This window comes from Pleurodeles waltl, chromosome 9 (genome assembly GCF_031143425.1).
Source record: "Pleurodeles waltl isolate 20211129_DDA chromosome 9, aPleWal1.hap1.20221129, whole genome shotgun sequence".
Taxonomy (NCBI): domain Eukaryota; kingdom Metazoa; phylum Chordata; class Amphibia; order Caudata; family Salamandridae; genus Pleurodeles; species Pleurodeles waltl.
In genome coordinates this window covers 653,260,081-653,273,118 of record NC_090448.1, presented here as the reverse complement: position 1 = coordinate 653,273,118, position 13,038 = coordinate 653,260,081, and positions in this window count along the sequence as shown.

Below are 13,038 nucleotides of genomic sequence, written 5' to 3'. Positions count from 1 at the left end.
AGCCGCCACCTCCCCTACCAGCACCGCCCTCCCAGCAGCCCCTCAGCGTTTGCCCCGTGGCTGTTCACCCAGGAGGGTGGGCATCTCCTTTGCCCCAGGCACCTCAGGCCCTGCCCCAGTCAGCCCTGCTGCCCTCAGAGAGGAGGCCATTGACCTCCTCAGGTCCCTCACTGTTGGGCAGTCTACCATTTTGAATGCCATCCAGGGTGTAGAGAGGCAGTTGCAACAGACCAATGCATACCTGGAGGGCATTAATTCTGGTCAGGCAGCCCATCAGCAAGCTTTTCAAACTCTGGCCTCAGCACTGATGGCAACTATTGTCCCTGTCTCTAGCCTCCCCCTCCAACTTCCTCCACTGAGACCCAAACCCCTGTACCTCAGCCTATCCCAAGCACACCATCAGACCAGCATGCACACACGTCAACACACAAGGGAAGCTCAGGCAAACATAAGCACCACACATCCCACAGGCACTCACGCAAGCATCATACCCATGCAGACATACCAACAGGCACTACCTCCACTGTGTCCCCCTCCTCCTCGTCTCCCTCCTCCCTCCCAGTCTTGTCTCCACTCACACCTGCATGCACTACATCGTCAGCCACTACCTCCATCACCGGCACACCCACAACCACACCCCGCTCACGTGCAGTCACCACCCCCACTACCATTCACACATTCCCTGTGTCCTCTCCCAGTGTGTCTGTGAGCCCACCTCCCAAGGTACACAAACGCAGCCACACACCTACGCAAAAATCATCCACCTCACGACAGCCTCCAGCCCATGCACCTTCACCCAAAGTCACCAAACGTACACCTCCTACAACCACTACCTCTTCCTCCACTCCCAAACCCCCTCCATCTACCCGTCCCATTGTGTCCCAAAAACTTTTCCTGTCCAACCTTGACCTCTTCCCCTCACCTCCCCCACCCCTTCAGTCTCCAGGTCCCAACCCAGCGCCTCAGCCACAACATCAGCGGGAACAGTGGTGCCAGTAGTAACCGGCGTCTGGAGTTCGCCAGGCAGCAGGGCAGCCAGTGTGCCAAGGAGCCAGATCACGGACAGTCCCCCACCTCAAAAGCACAAAACGTTGGCCAGTGCCCAGCGGGAGAGAGGAAAAAAATCTTCCACCAAAGCCTCTCCCAGGGGTGCAGTTGGGAGTGTGGAGACAGCTGCACAACCATCCAAGGTGGGAAAGGGGCACAGTAAAGCAGGCAAGTCTGGGAAAACCTGCACAGCGGACATGATCGCCACAAGCACCACTGCCAAGGACACTGCTGCCACAAGCACCGCTGGCAAGGACACCGACGCCACAAGCACCGCTGCCAAGGACACCGCCGCCACCAGCACCGCTGAACAGGACACCACCACCACCAGCACCGCTGAACAGGACACCGCCGCAACAAGCACCGCAGGCCAGTGAGCGCCAAAGCTTCTGACGCTACTGAGGCCGCCACAAGCGGGATTAAACACTCTGGGCACAAAGCCCCCTCCAGAACCAGTGGAGATTGACATCCACTATCTCAGTCCTTGGCAGGATGAAGCACTCTGGGCACAAAGCCCCCTCCAGAACCAGTGGAGAAAGGCATCCACTACCTCAGTCCTTGGTAGGATGAAGCACTCTGGGCACAAAGCCCCCTCCAGAACCAGTGGAGAAAGGCATCCACTTGAGAGACTGTGGCTTTGCACTCCCCAGGATGCAGCAGTGGGCAAACCACCCACTGGAGAGACTTGAGAGACTGTGGCTTTGCACTCCCCAGGATAAAGGAGTGGGCAACCCACCCACTGGAGAGACTTGAGAGACTGTGGTTTTGCACTCCCCAGGATGCAGCAATGGGCAAACCACCCACTGCAGAGACTTGAGAGACTGTGGCTTTGCACTCCCCAAGATAAAGCAGTGGGCAAACCACCCACTGGAGAGACTTGAGAGACTGTGGCTTTGCACTCCCCAGGATGCAGCAGTGGGCAACCACCCACTGGGGAGACTTGAGAGACTGTAGCTTTGCACTCCACAGGATAAAGCAGTGGGCATCACAGCAGCCACAAGGGGGTAAGTACACTCTCATTCAGCTGATTCAGCGCGCATTGTAGGTGTCTGGGTGGGGGAGGTGGGCTGTGGGTACCCCTAGTCCAGGGCGATCTTGGTATGTAAAGTCCCTTCTTAAGGCAGGCCCTCTGGCACCCCACCCCACCTGTGTATAGAGCCAACTACACCTAGTCAGGCTCCTGTGACTTCCATGTGTGCAGCAATCGGGCATAACCTTGTAACCCATGTCCCTGTGATCGATTAGGGAACTCCAAGTGCACACGTACTGTAGTGCAGGGGGCTTCCGAGTCTGTAGTGTCCGCCAACGGTAGTGGTATTGCATGCACTCAACATGTCTTTCTTCTGTCTTCCCCCCCCCTTTTTGTGGTCTCCCTGTGCTTGTGTGCATTAGCATCATCAGGCGGAGGAGCAGTGGCACCGGAGCAGGAGGGAGCTGCATCCCACATGGCCCTGGAGGGTGACACAATGGAGTCAGAATTCACCAGTGGGACGGAGGGCGAGGGGAGCTCCACGGCGGGAAAAGGAGCTGAGACCAGCGACACAGACTCCTCCTCTGATGGGAGCTCCCTTGCGGTGGTGGGCCCCTCTGTGCCCCCCGCATACACAGGTACAGCCGCCACCCCCCCTACCAGCACCGCCCTCCCAGCAGCCCCTCAGTGTTTGCCCCGTGGCCGCTCACCCAGTAGGGTGGGCATCTCCTTCGCCCCAGGCATCTCAGGCCCTGCCCAGTCAGCCCTGCTGCCCTCAGTGAGGAGGCCATTGACCTCCTCAGGTCCCTCGCTGTTGGGCAGTCTACCATTCTGAATGCCATTCAGGGTGTAGAGAGGCAGTTGCAACAGACCAATGCATACCTGGAGGGCATTCATTCTGGTCAGGCAGCCCATCAGCGAGCTTTTCAAACTCTGGCCTCAGCACTGATGGCAGCTATTGTCCCTGTCTCTAGCCTCCCCCCTCCAACTTCCTCCACCGAGACCCAAACCCCTGTACCTCAGCCTATCCCAAGCACACCATCAGACAAGCATGAACACACGTCAACACACAAGGGAAGCTCAGGCAAACATAAGCAACACACATCCAACAGGCACTCACGCAAGCATCATACCCATGCAGACATACCAACAGGCACTGCCTCCACTGTGTCCCCCTCCTCCTCGTCTCCCTCCTCCCTCCCAGTCTCGTCTCCACTCACACCTGCATGCACTACATCGTCAGCCACTACCTCCATCACGGCACACCCACAACCACACCCCGCTCACGTGCAGTCACCACCCTCACTACCATTCACACATCCCCTGTGTCCTCTCCCAGTGTGTCTGTGAGCCCACCTCCCAAGGTACACAAACGCATCCACACACCCACCCAACAGCCATCCACCTCGCAACAGTCTCCAGCCCTTGCACCCAAAGTCACCAAACGTACACCTCCTACAACCACTACGTATTCCTCCACTCCCAAACCCCCTCCATCTACCCATCACATTGTGTCCAAAAAACTTTTCCTGTCCAACCTTGACCTCTTCCCCTCACCTCCCCCACCCATTCAGTCTCCTAAGGCCCACCTCTCTAGGTCCCAACCCAGCACCCCAGCCACAACATCGACGGGAACAGTGGTGCCAGTAGTAACGGGCTTCTGGAGTTCGCCAGGCAGCAGGGCACCCAGTGTGCCATGGAGCCAGAGCACAGACAGTCCCCCACCTCAAAAGCACAAAACGTTGGCCAGTGCCCGGCGGGAGAGAGGAAAAAAACCTTCCACCAAAGCCTCTCCCAGGGGTACAGTTGGGAGTGTGGAGACTGCTGCGCCACCGTCCAAAGTGGGGAAGGGGCACAGTAAAACAGGCAAGTCTGAGAAACCTGCACAGTGGACAAAGTTGCCACAAGCACCGCTGCCAAGTACACCGCCGCCACCATCACCGCTGAACAGGACACCACCGCCACCAGCACCGCTGAACAGGACACCGCCGCCACGACACTGCCGCCACCAGCACCGCTGAACAGGACACTGCTGCTACCAGCACAGCTGAACAGGACACCACCACAACAAGCACCGATGAACAGGATACCGCCGCAACAAGCACAGCAGGCCAGTGAGCGCCAAAGCTTCCGACTGTACTGAAGCTGCCACGAGCAGGATGAAGCCCTCTGGGCACAAAGCCCCCTCCAGAACCAGTGGAGATTGACATCCACTACCTCAGTCCTTGGCAGGATGAAGCACTTTGGGCACAAAGCACCCTCCAGAACCAGTGGAGATTGACATCCACTACCTCAGTCCTTGGCAGGATGAAGCACTCTGGGCACAAAGCCGCCTCCAGAACCAGTGGAGAAAGGCATCCACTTGAGAGACTGTGGCTTTGCACTCCCCAGGATGCAGCAGTGAGCAAACCACCCACTGGAGAGACTTGAGAGACTGTGGCTTTGCACTCCCCAGGATAAAGCGGTGGGCAACCCACCCACTGGAGAGACTTGAGAGACTGTGGCTTTGCACTCCCCAGGATAAAGCAGTGGGCAACCCACCCACTGGAGAGACTTGAAAGACTGTGGCTTTGCACTCCCCAGGATGCAGCAGTGGGCAAACCACCCACTGGAGAGACTTGAGAGACTGTGGCTTTGCACTCCCCAGGATAAAGCAGTGGGCAAACCACCCACTGGAGAGATTCGAGAGACTGTAGCTTTGCACTCCCCAGTATAAAGCAGTGGGCATCACAGCAGCCACAAGGGGGTGAGTACACTCTCATTCAGCTGATTCAGCGCACATTGTAGGTGTCTGGGTGGGGGAGGTGGGCTGTGGGTACCCCTAGTCCAGGGCGATCTTGGTAGGCAAAGTCCCTTCTTAAGGCAGGCCCTCTGGCACCCCACCCCACCTGTGTACAGAGCTAACTACACCTAGTCAGGCTCCTGTGACTTACATGTGTACAGCAATCGGGCATAGCTTTGTAACCCATGTCCCTGTGATCGATTAGGGACCTCCAAGTGCACGCGTAGTGCAGGGGACTTCTGTGTCTGTAGTGTCTGCCAACGGTAGCTGTATTGCATGCACTCAACATGTCTTTCTTCTGTCTTCCCCCCTTTTTTGTGGTCTCCCTGTGCTTGTGTGCATTAGCATCATCAGGCGGAGGAGCAGTGGCACCGGAGCAGGAGGGAGCTGCATCCCACATGGCCCTGGAGGGTGACACAATGGAGTCAGAATTCACCAGTGGGACGGAGGGCGAGGGGAGCTTCACGGTGGGGACAGGAGCTGAGACCAGCGACACAGACTCCTCCTCTGATTGGAGCTCCCTTGCGGTGGCAGGCCCCTCTGTGCCCATGCATATACAGTACAGGTACAGCCGCCACCTCCCCTACCAGCACCGCCCTCCTAGCAGCCCCTCAGCGTTTGCCCTGTGGCCGCTCACCCAGGAGGGTGGGCATCTCCTTTGCCCCAGGCACCTCAGGCCCTGCTCCAGTCAACCCTGCTGCCCTCAGTGAGGAGGCCATTGACCTCCTCAGGTCCCTGACTGTTGGGCAATCTACCATTTTGAATGCCATCCAGGGTGTCGAGAGGCAGTTGCAACAAACCAATGCATTCCTGGAGGGCATTCATTCTGGTCAGGCGGCCCTTCACCAAGCTTTTCCTACTCTGGCCTCAGCACTGATGGCAGCTATTGTCCCCGTCTCTAGCCTCCTCCCTCCAACTTCCTCCACCCCGACCCAATCCCCTGTACCTCAGCCTATCCCAAGCACACCATCAGACCAGCATGCAAACATGTCAACACACAAGGGAAGCTCAGGCAAACATAAGCACCACACATCCCACAGGCACTCACGCAAGCATCATACCCATGCAGACATACCAACAGCCACTGCCTCCACTGTGTCACCCTCCTCCTCGTCTCCCTCCTCCCTCCCAGTCTCGTCTCCACTCACACCTGCATGCACTACATCGTCAGCCACTACCTCCATCGCCGCCACACCAACAACCACACCCCGCTCACGTGCAGTCACCACCCCCACTCCCATTCACACATCCCCTGTGTCGTCTCTCAGTGTGTCTGTGAGCCCAGCTCCCAAGGTACACTAACGCACCCACACACCCACCCAACAGCCATCCACCTCACAACAGTCTCCAGCCCATGCACATTCACCCAAACTCACCAAACGTACACCTCCTACAACCATTACCTCTTCCTCCACTCCCAAACCCCCTACATCTACCCATCCCATTGTGTCCCAAAAACTTTTCCTGCCCAACCTTGACTTCTTCCCCTCACCTCCCCCACCCCTTCACTCTCCTAAGGCCCGCCTCTCCAGGTCCCAACCCAGCGCCTCAGCCACAACATTAGCGGGAACAGTGGTGCCAGTAGTAACTGGCTTCTGGAGTGTGCCAGGCAGCAGGGCAGCCAGTGTGCCAAGGAGCCAGAGCACGGACAGTCCCCCACCTCAAAAGCACAAATCGTTGGCCAGTGCGCGTGGCGGGAGAGAGGAAAAAAATCTTCCACCAAAGCCTCTCCCATGGGTACAGTTGGGAGTGTGGAGACAGCTGCACCACCATCCAAGGTGGGGAAGGGGCACAGTAAAACAGGCAAGTCTGGGAAAACCTGCACAGCGGACAAGATTGCCACAAGCACCGCTGCCAAGGACACTGCCGCCACAAGCACTGCTGCCAAGGACACCGCCGCCTCCAGCACCGCTGAACAGGACACCGCCGCAACAAGCACCGCAGGCCAGTGAGCACCAAAGCTTCTGACGCTACTGAGGCCGCCACGAGCAGGATGAAACACTCTGGGCACAAAGCCCCCTCCAGAACCAGTGGAGATTGACATCCAGTACCTCAGTCCTTGGCAGGATGAAGCACTCTGGGCACAAAGCCCCATCCAGAACCAGTTGAGAAAGGCATCCACTACCTCAGTCCTTGGCAGGACGAAGCACTCTGGGCACAAAGCCCCCTCCAGAACCAGTGGAGATTGACATCCACTACCTCAGTCCTTGGCAGGATGAAGCACTCTGAGCACAAAGTCCCCTCCAGAACCAGTGGAGAAAGGCATCCACTTGAGAGACTGTGGCTTTGCACTCCCCAGGATAAAGCAGTGGGCAACCCACCCACTGGAGAGACTCGAGAGACTATGGCTTTGCACTCCCCAGGATAAAGCAGTAGGCAACCCACCCACTGGAGAGACTTGAGAGACTGTGGCTTTGCACTCCCCAGGATGCAGCAGTGAGCAAACCACCCACTGGAGAGAGTTGAGAGACCGTAGCTTTGCACTCCCCAGGATAACGCAGTGGGCAAACCACCCACTGGAGAGACTTGAGAGACTATGGCTTTGCACTCCCCAGGATGAAGCAGTGGGCAACCAACCCACTGGAGAGACTTGAGAGACTGTGGCTTTGCACCCCCCACGATAAAGCAGTGGGCAACCCACCCACTGGAGAGACTTGTGAGACTGTGGCTTTGCACTCCCCAGGATGCAGCAGTGGGCAAACCACCCACGGGAGAGTTGAGAGACTGTGGCTTTGCACTCCCCAGGATAAAGCAATGGGCAACCCACCCACTGGAGAGACTTGAGAGACTGTGGCTTTGCACTCCCCAGGATAAAGCAGTGGGCAACCCACCCATTAGAGAGACTTGGAGACTGTGGCTTTGCACTCCCCAGGATACATCAATGGGCATGGAGCCCCCTCGTGGATCTGCCCCCCCCCCCCCTTCCCCCTGAGGTGCCTGTTGTATTTCTATCTGATGCCCCAGCAGTGTTCTGTCCGTTTTGATTGGGTATTGAGTGTGGGCCTCGCCCATGCATTTTGGGCCCAGTGGTCCACGGACTATGATGGTGGAATACCTTGGACTTGTATTCTTGGTGTATATATTTGATTCTTTTGTAAATATATGTATATGAATGTATATATTTTTGATCACTGTTTTTGAATAGATTACAAACGTTCAACTCATTTCCTTTTGTCCTTGCATTCTTCCAGGGGGAGTTGGGGGTTGTTAATGTAATGTATCTACATGTACTTGTGTGTGTGTTGTAGTGGGTGAGGGTGGGGTAGTGAGTGTTGCGTGTGTGTGCCACTCTTTTTTCCCTCCCCCCTCTCTGTGTATTAGGTGCAGTACTCACCGGGCTCTTCGCCGCTGTCTTTATTGTTCCTGGTAGAGAAGCAGGAAGATAAAGGCTGGCAGTTTCTGGAGTTCTGGTTCCATGGCTTCCTGGTTCCTCGTGGGGTGTGTAGAGGTGAGCGTTATCCCTTCCAAGTCCTGTTTCTGCAGTGTTTGTGTTCGTGAATCCACCCCGGAAGAGGTGGCGGATTGGACTGTTGTAATACAGTGGGCGGAACCTTGTCTTTCACCTGTCTGTTGGCAGTTACTGCTGCGGTGTTTGTTTGTACCGCCGTGGCGGTCGGAGTGTTAAGGTGGCTGTCTATGTTGGCGGTTTCCGCCACGGTTGTGATTCCATTTGTTTTACTGCCGGCCTGTTTTGGCGGTTTTACCGATGCTTTAACACCGACGGCCAGGGTTGTAATGACCACCTTTGTCTTCTTCTCTAATTTTCCCTATTTTGTTCTTCCCTCCTCTGATTATTTTTATACCATTTCAAATTAATTATTTTGCACAATTTACATAACCCCCATATTCCTAATAGGCAACCTGTCACGATTAATATTCCCTGTATAATTTTCAGTAGTACCCCATTCCAAATATTACTAAGCCAATTTCCCACTGAAACAAACCCTTTACCAACCTCAACTAAACCCCTCGCTCTGTCCGCAGCCAATTCAATATCTATCAGAAGTATTGCCCCTGTAAAATTTGTCAGCATGTTATCCACAATAGTAGACAACCTTTGAATCTTGATCAAATTCAGGATGAATCCCAGTGAAGGGATCACCACACCAAATATATCTCCCACTACCGCAGAAGAAGAAGACTCCCTCCTCTGTCTCTTATGATGTAATTCAGTCAATTTAGGAAACTTTTTCAAATCCTCTATCTAATAATACTTTGAGAATATTATCCCCAAATATCATGTCGCATACCATCCTCTTGGAAGACGGTAATAAGCATTAAATCCACGAATATAATAAATCCCTGGAATCGCAGGGTCCTGCCCATTCAACATAAAAGTCCCTTTACTCTGAAACAAAAACACATGCCTACACTCACTCATACCCACAAATAAAGTATCAGTGCGCGACTTTGGCCTATATATACAAAGCTTCCCTATGTGTATTGCATCCAAAGCTAATTTCCCTTCCGTCTTAATTGTACTAAAAGCATAATCATTCTTGTAAGTCCTTTTTTCTAAGCCTTTTACTAATTTCTCCTTCTGCGCCTTTCTCCTATCATCAGTATCATCTAAGAAGCTCTTTTCTAATGGTGTAAGCAGGCATGTAAGATTATTTTTATGAGCATAGGCTGTCCCAAACATTATTGTAGGCTCAAACAATCCTCTAACCAATACTATGTCATTATCCTTAGCTATTCTACTCAAAAACCTAATAATAGGAACAAACGAAAACACTATGTCGTGATTAGAGTAAAAATATTGAATATACTCCTGGTCATAAAACCTTGTTAGTAACAGACTACAACTTATTCCATAGGTTAGTGGAAGACTATGGTAAGTGACTCCTTCCTCGACTGATGAAGGAATCTGTGTACACATAAGACAATACCTTGCATGCATCGTCTCAACATACTCACTCAAAAAGCAATAGAATAGATTAGAAGAAAGTTCTCCTTGTGCATTAGCATAATCATGCAAATACTTCTCATCTAACTTAAACCTCTCTAAAGCTATTAGTGTAGTAGTCTCAAAAGCAGAAGTATGGTTGGCTCCTCTCGCATCAAGGACAGACATACCCACAATCAACACTATAAACAAAATCCCACACTTGATTGCCAAACAAATATTCATGTATTTACAACGCCTAACATCTCTAACCTGCTTCTCAAAGTCAGCCATGATCTGTAAAGAATCAGAAAGCAGAAGTAACTTAGAAAAACGTGCAGCAAAAATCAAAAATAGAAAATTCTTCTTTCAGCAGTTCAGTTTTACTTCCAGGAACCCTTCTCTTTGTCAAAAATCGGTTAGCAGCTTGTCACATCAGGTTTTCAAAAGTCAAATCATGTTATCAATGTCTTTTCCAGTTACTTTCAACAGTCTCTTTCTCAAAAATATTTCTCAGATTGTTTCAACAGTTCAGCTCCTTGATCTTCTTCAAGTCACCTCAATATACTGTCTTGAACTTCAAAATAAAAAGACATGAACTCTTGTTGCCATTTATTTTAGTTGCATATGCCCATTTAGGACCTGCGTATCTTCGACTTGCTATTCTCTTTCTCTTTAACTTACGATCACCATTCAACTCTCCTTCACTTAGTTCTTCTTTTCTCGAAGTATCTACTTCTTCCTCTATCGTTTGATCAACAACCACCTCTTTCCTTTTCTCTACTTGCGATTCGGGCCATTTGTCTCCTTTCTTTGAACCTTCTGTCAATATTCTCTTCAGGATTGAACTTAAATCTTTTTCTTTCTCTGTGGTGTTTTCTCTTGACAGACCTGCAACAGGCTCAAAAGGAGTCAGATCACCTTGACTTTGATCCAGCTCAACTCCCTCCCCTTCTGGGTCTAGCTCTTGCTCTATTCGCCTCTCAGAATCGTCTACTTCTGGTGAATCCCCGCGGTGCTAGACTCTCCAGCTCTGTCAGTTGAGATAGGCTCCCCAGCACCCTCCTGAAGGTCTTCATTCTCGTCTCTTACAGGGGTGATAGAACCGTCCTCAACAATCACAGGTTCGGCTTCAGTTCCCCTTTGTTCTTTCTCTGGTTCCGGTGCTGTAATTTGTCTCACAGTTTTTGGTACTCTCAACAACGCTTCTTCATGATCCAGTGGACATGACACTTTCTTTGTGTGACTCGCATGAATCCAGTTCGGGATCCCTGCACACTTCACAGCTGTCTTAGTTGTTAAAATCACTTGGTATGGTCCCCTCCAACGAGACTCCAAACACATCTTGCGCACATGTATGTGGACAACAACCCAGTCACCGGCCCTCAGGTTGTTCCCTGGATCGTGAATTGGTGGCCTCCACCTGCTGAGAGAAAGAGCGAACCACATCAGCCAGACCCTTGCAGTAATCCAACCCCATATCATCTGTAATATTGACAAGTGCATTGGCTGAACTGCTGGCAACCTCTTTGCTCTGCCCATGAGGATCTTGTGGGGTGACAATTCTGTCTTCCTGTCAGGTGTAAGTCTCATAGACATCAACACCACAGGTAATGCATCAGGCCATTTCAAATTCGTCACTGCACACATCTTTGCAGTTCTTGACTTCAAGGTATCATTCATCTGCTCCACTAGTCCTGAGGCTTCAGGGAGGAAACTACAATGCAACTTCTGCTCAATGTTTAATGCTGCACACAATAGTTTAATCCCCTCATTATTGAAGTGCATTCCCCTATCTGATTCTAAAGAGATCGGAAATCCAAAACGTGGTATCAACTCTCTATGCAACAGCTTCGCTACTGTGAGGCTATCATTCCTTCTTGTAGGATATGCTTCAATCCAGTGACTAAAAATGCACACAATCACCAACACATATTTCAAACCTCCACATGCAGGAATCTCAATGAAATCCAATTGCATTCTGCTGAATGGACCTCCTGCTCTTCCAATGTGGCTCAAATTCACCACGGTCCCTTTCCCCGCATTTAACTGCTGACAAAGAACAGAGCGATGACATACTGCTTCAGCTGCCTGCCTAAACTTGGGGTTAAACCAATCAATTTTGAACAAACCAACCATGGCATCCGTCCCAATGTGTGCCTGACCATGATAGTACCTCGTCATCTGAGACAACAAACTAATTGGCAGAACCATCTGACCCTATTCAGCTACCCATAACCCATCCTGTCTTTGAACACATTTCATTTTACTCCATGAACCTTTCTCTTCTTTGTCAACATCAGTTTGCAAAGTTTTTAATTCTTCCAATGTGTCGATCACTTTTAATGCAAAACTATTACATGTAGTGTCTTCTTCAGATAACAAATCCCACTTATCTTTGAACGATATACAGTTCAATGCGCAAAACCTTGTGACTTGATCCACATATCCATTCCCCAGTGACACATAATCCTGCGACTTTAGATGTACACTGCATTTCACCACAGCAAATTCTTCAGGCAATTGTATCACGTACAACAACTCCTTTATTCTGTCACCATTTCTCACTGGTGAACCAGTAGATGTCAGGAAACCTCTATGTGACCACAATTGATGAAAATCATGCACTATTCCAAATCCGCATTGACTATCTGTATAGATAGTGATTCTCAATCTAGCATAAATATGGCATGCCTTAGTAAGAGCTACCAACTCTGCTACTTGCGCAGAATATACTCCTCAGAGCCAGGAAGCTTCTAAGGTACCTGTAAACGTGCACACAGTATATCCTGCTCTCTCAGTGTCCCTTTGCTGTCTCTCAGGCAAGAACCATCAACAAAAACAATTTGGTAATTTTCTTCCAATCGGGTATCCCTAATGTCAGGTCTCAGATTCAGTTACTTCAAGACAATCATGCTCAACATCTTCCTGTTTCTCAATTTCAGTAGTATCACTTGGAATTAAAGTTGCCCAGTTCAGCACTGTACATCTTTTCAGTGTCACATTAGGTGCTCCCAAAATACTCATCTCATACGTTGTCAGTCTAGAACCAGTCAAGTATTGTGTTTTCGTCCTAGTCAGTAAAATCTCAATCCAGTAAGGGACCATTACAGTCAGAGGATATCCCATCACTTCTTCACACTGTGAAAACTCTGACCAACTGCTGCAACTGCACCCAAACAACCTGGTAAGGCTACTGCCACTGGGTCCAAAGTAGCTGAAAAATATGCTACTGGGTGATGAGCACTTACATTACTAGAAACATCATCTCCTGCCTGTCGGTTCCCATAGAAAGCTTTGGCTAAGCATTTTATTAAAGCCATAAGCAGTTCACAGTTAGTTCATTCTGTCAGC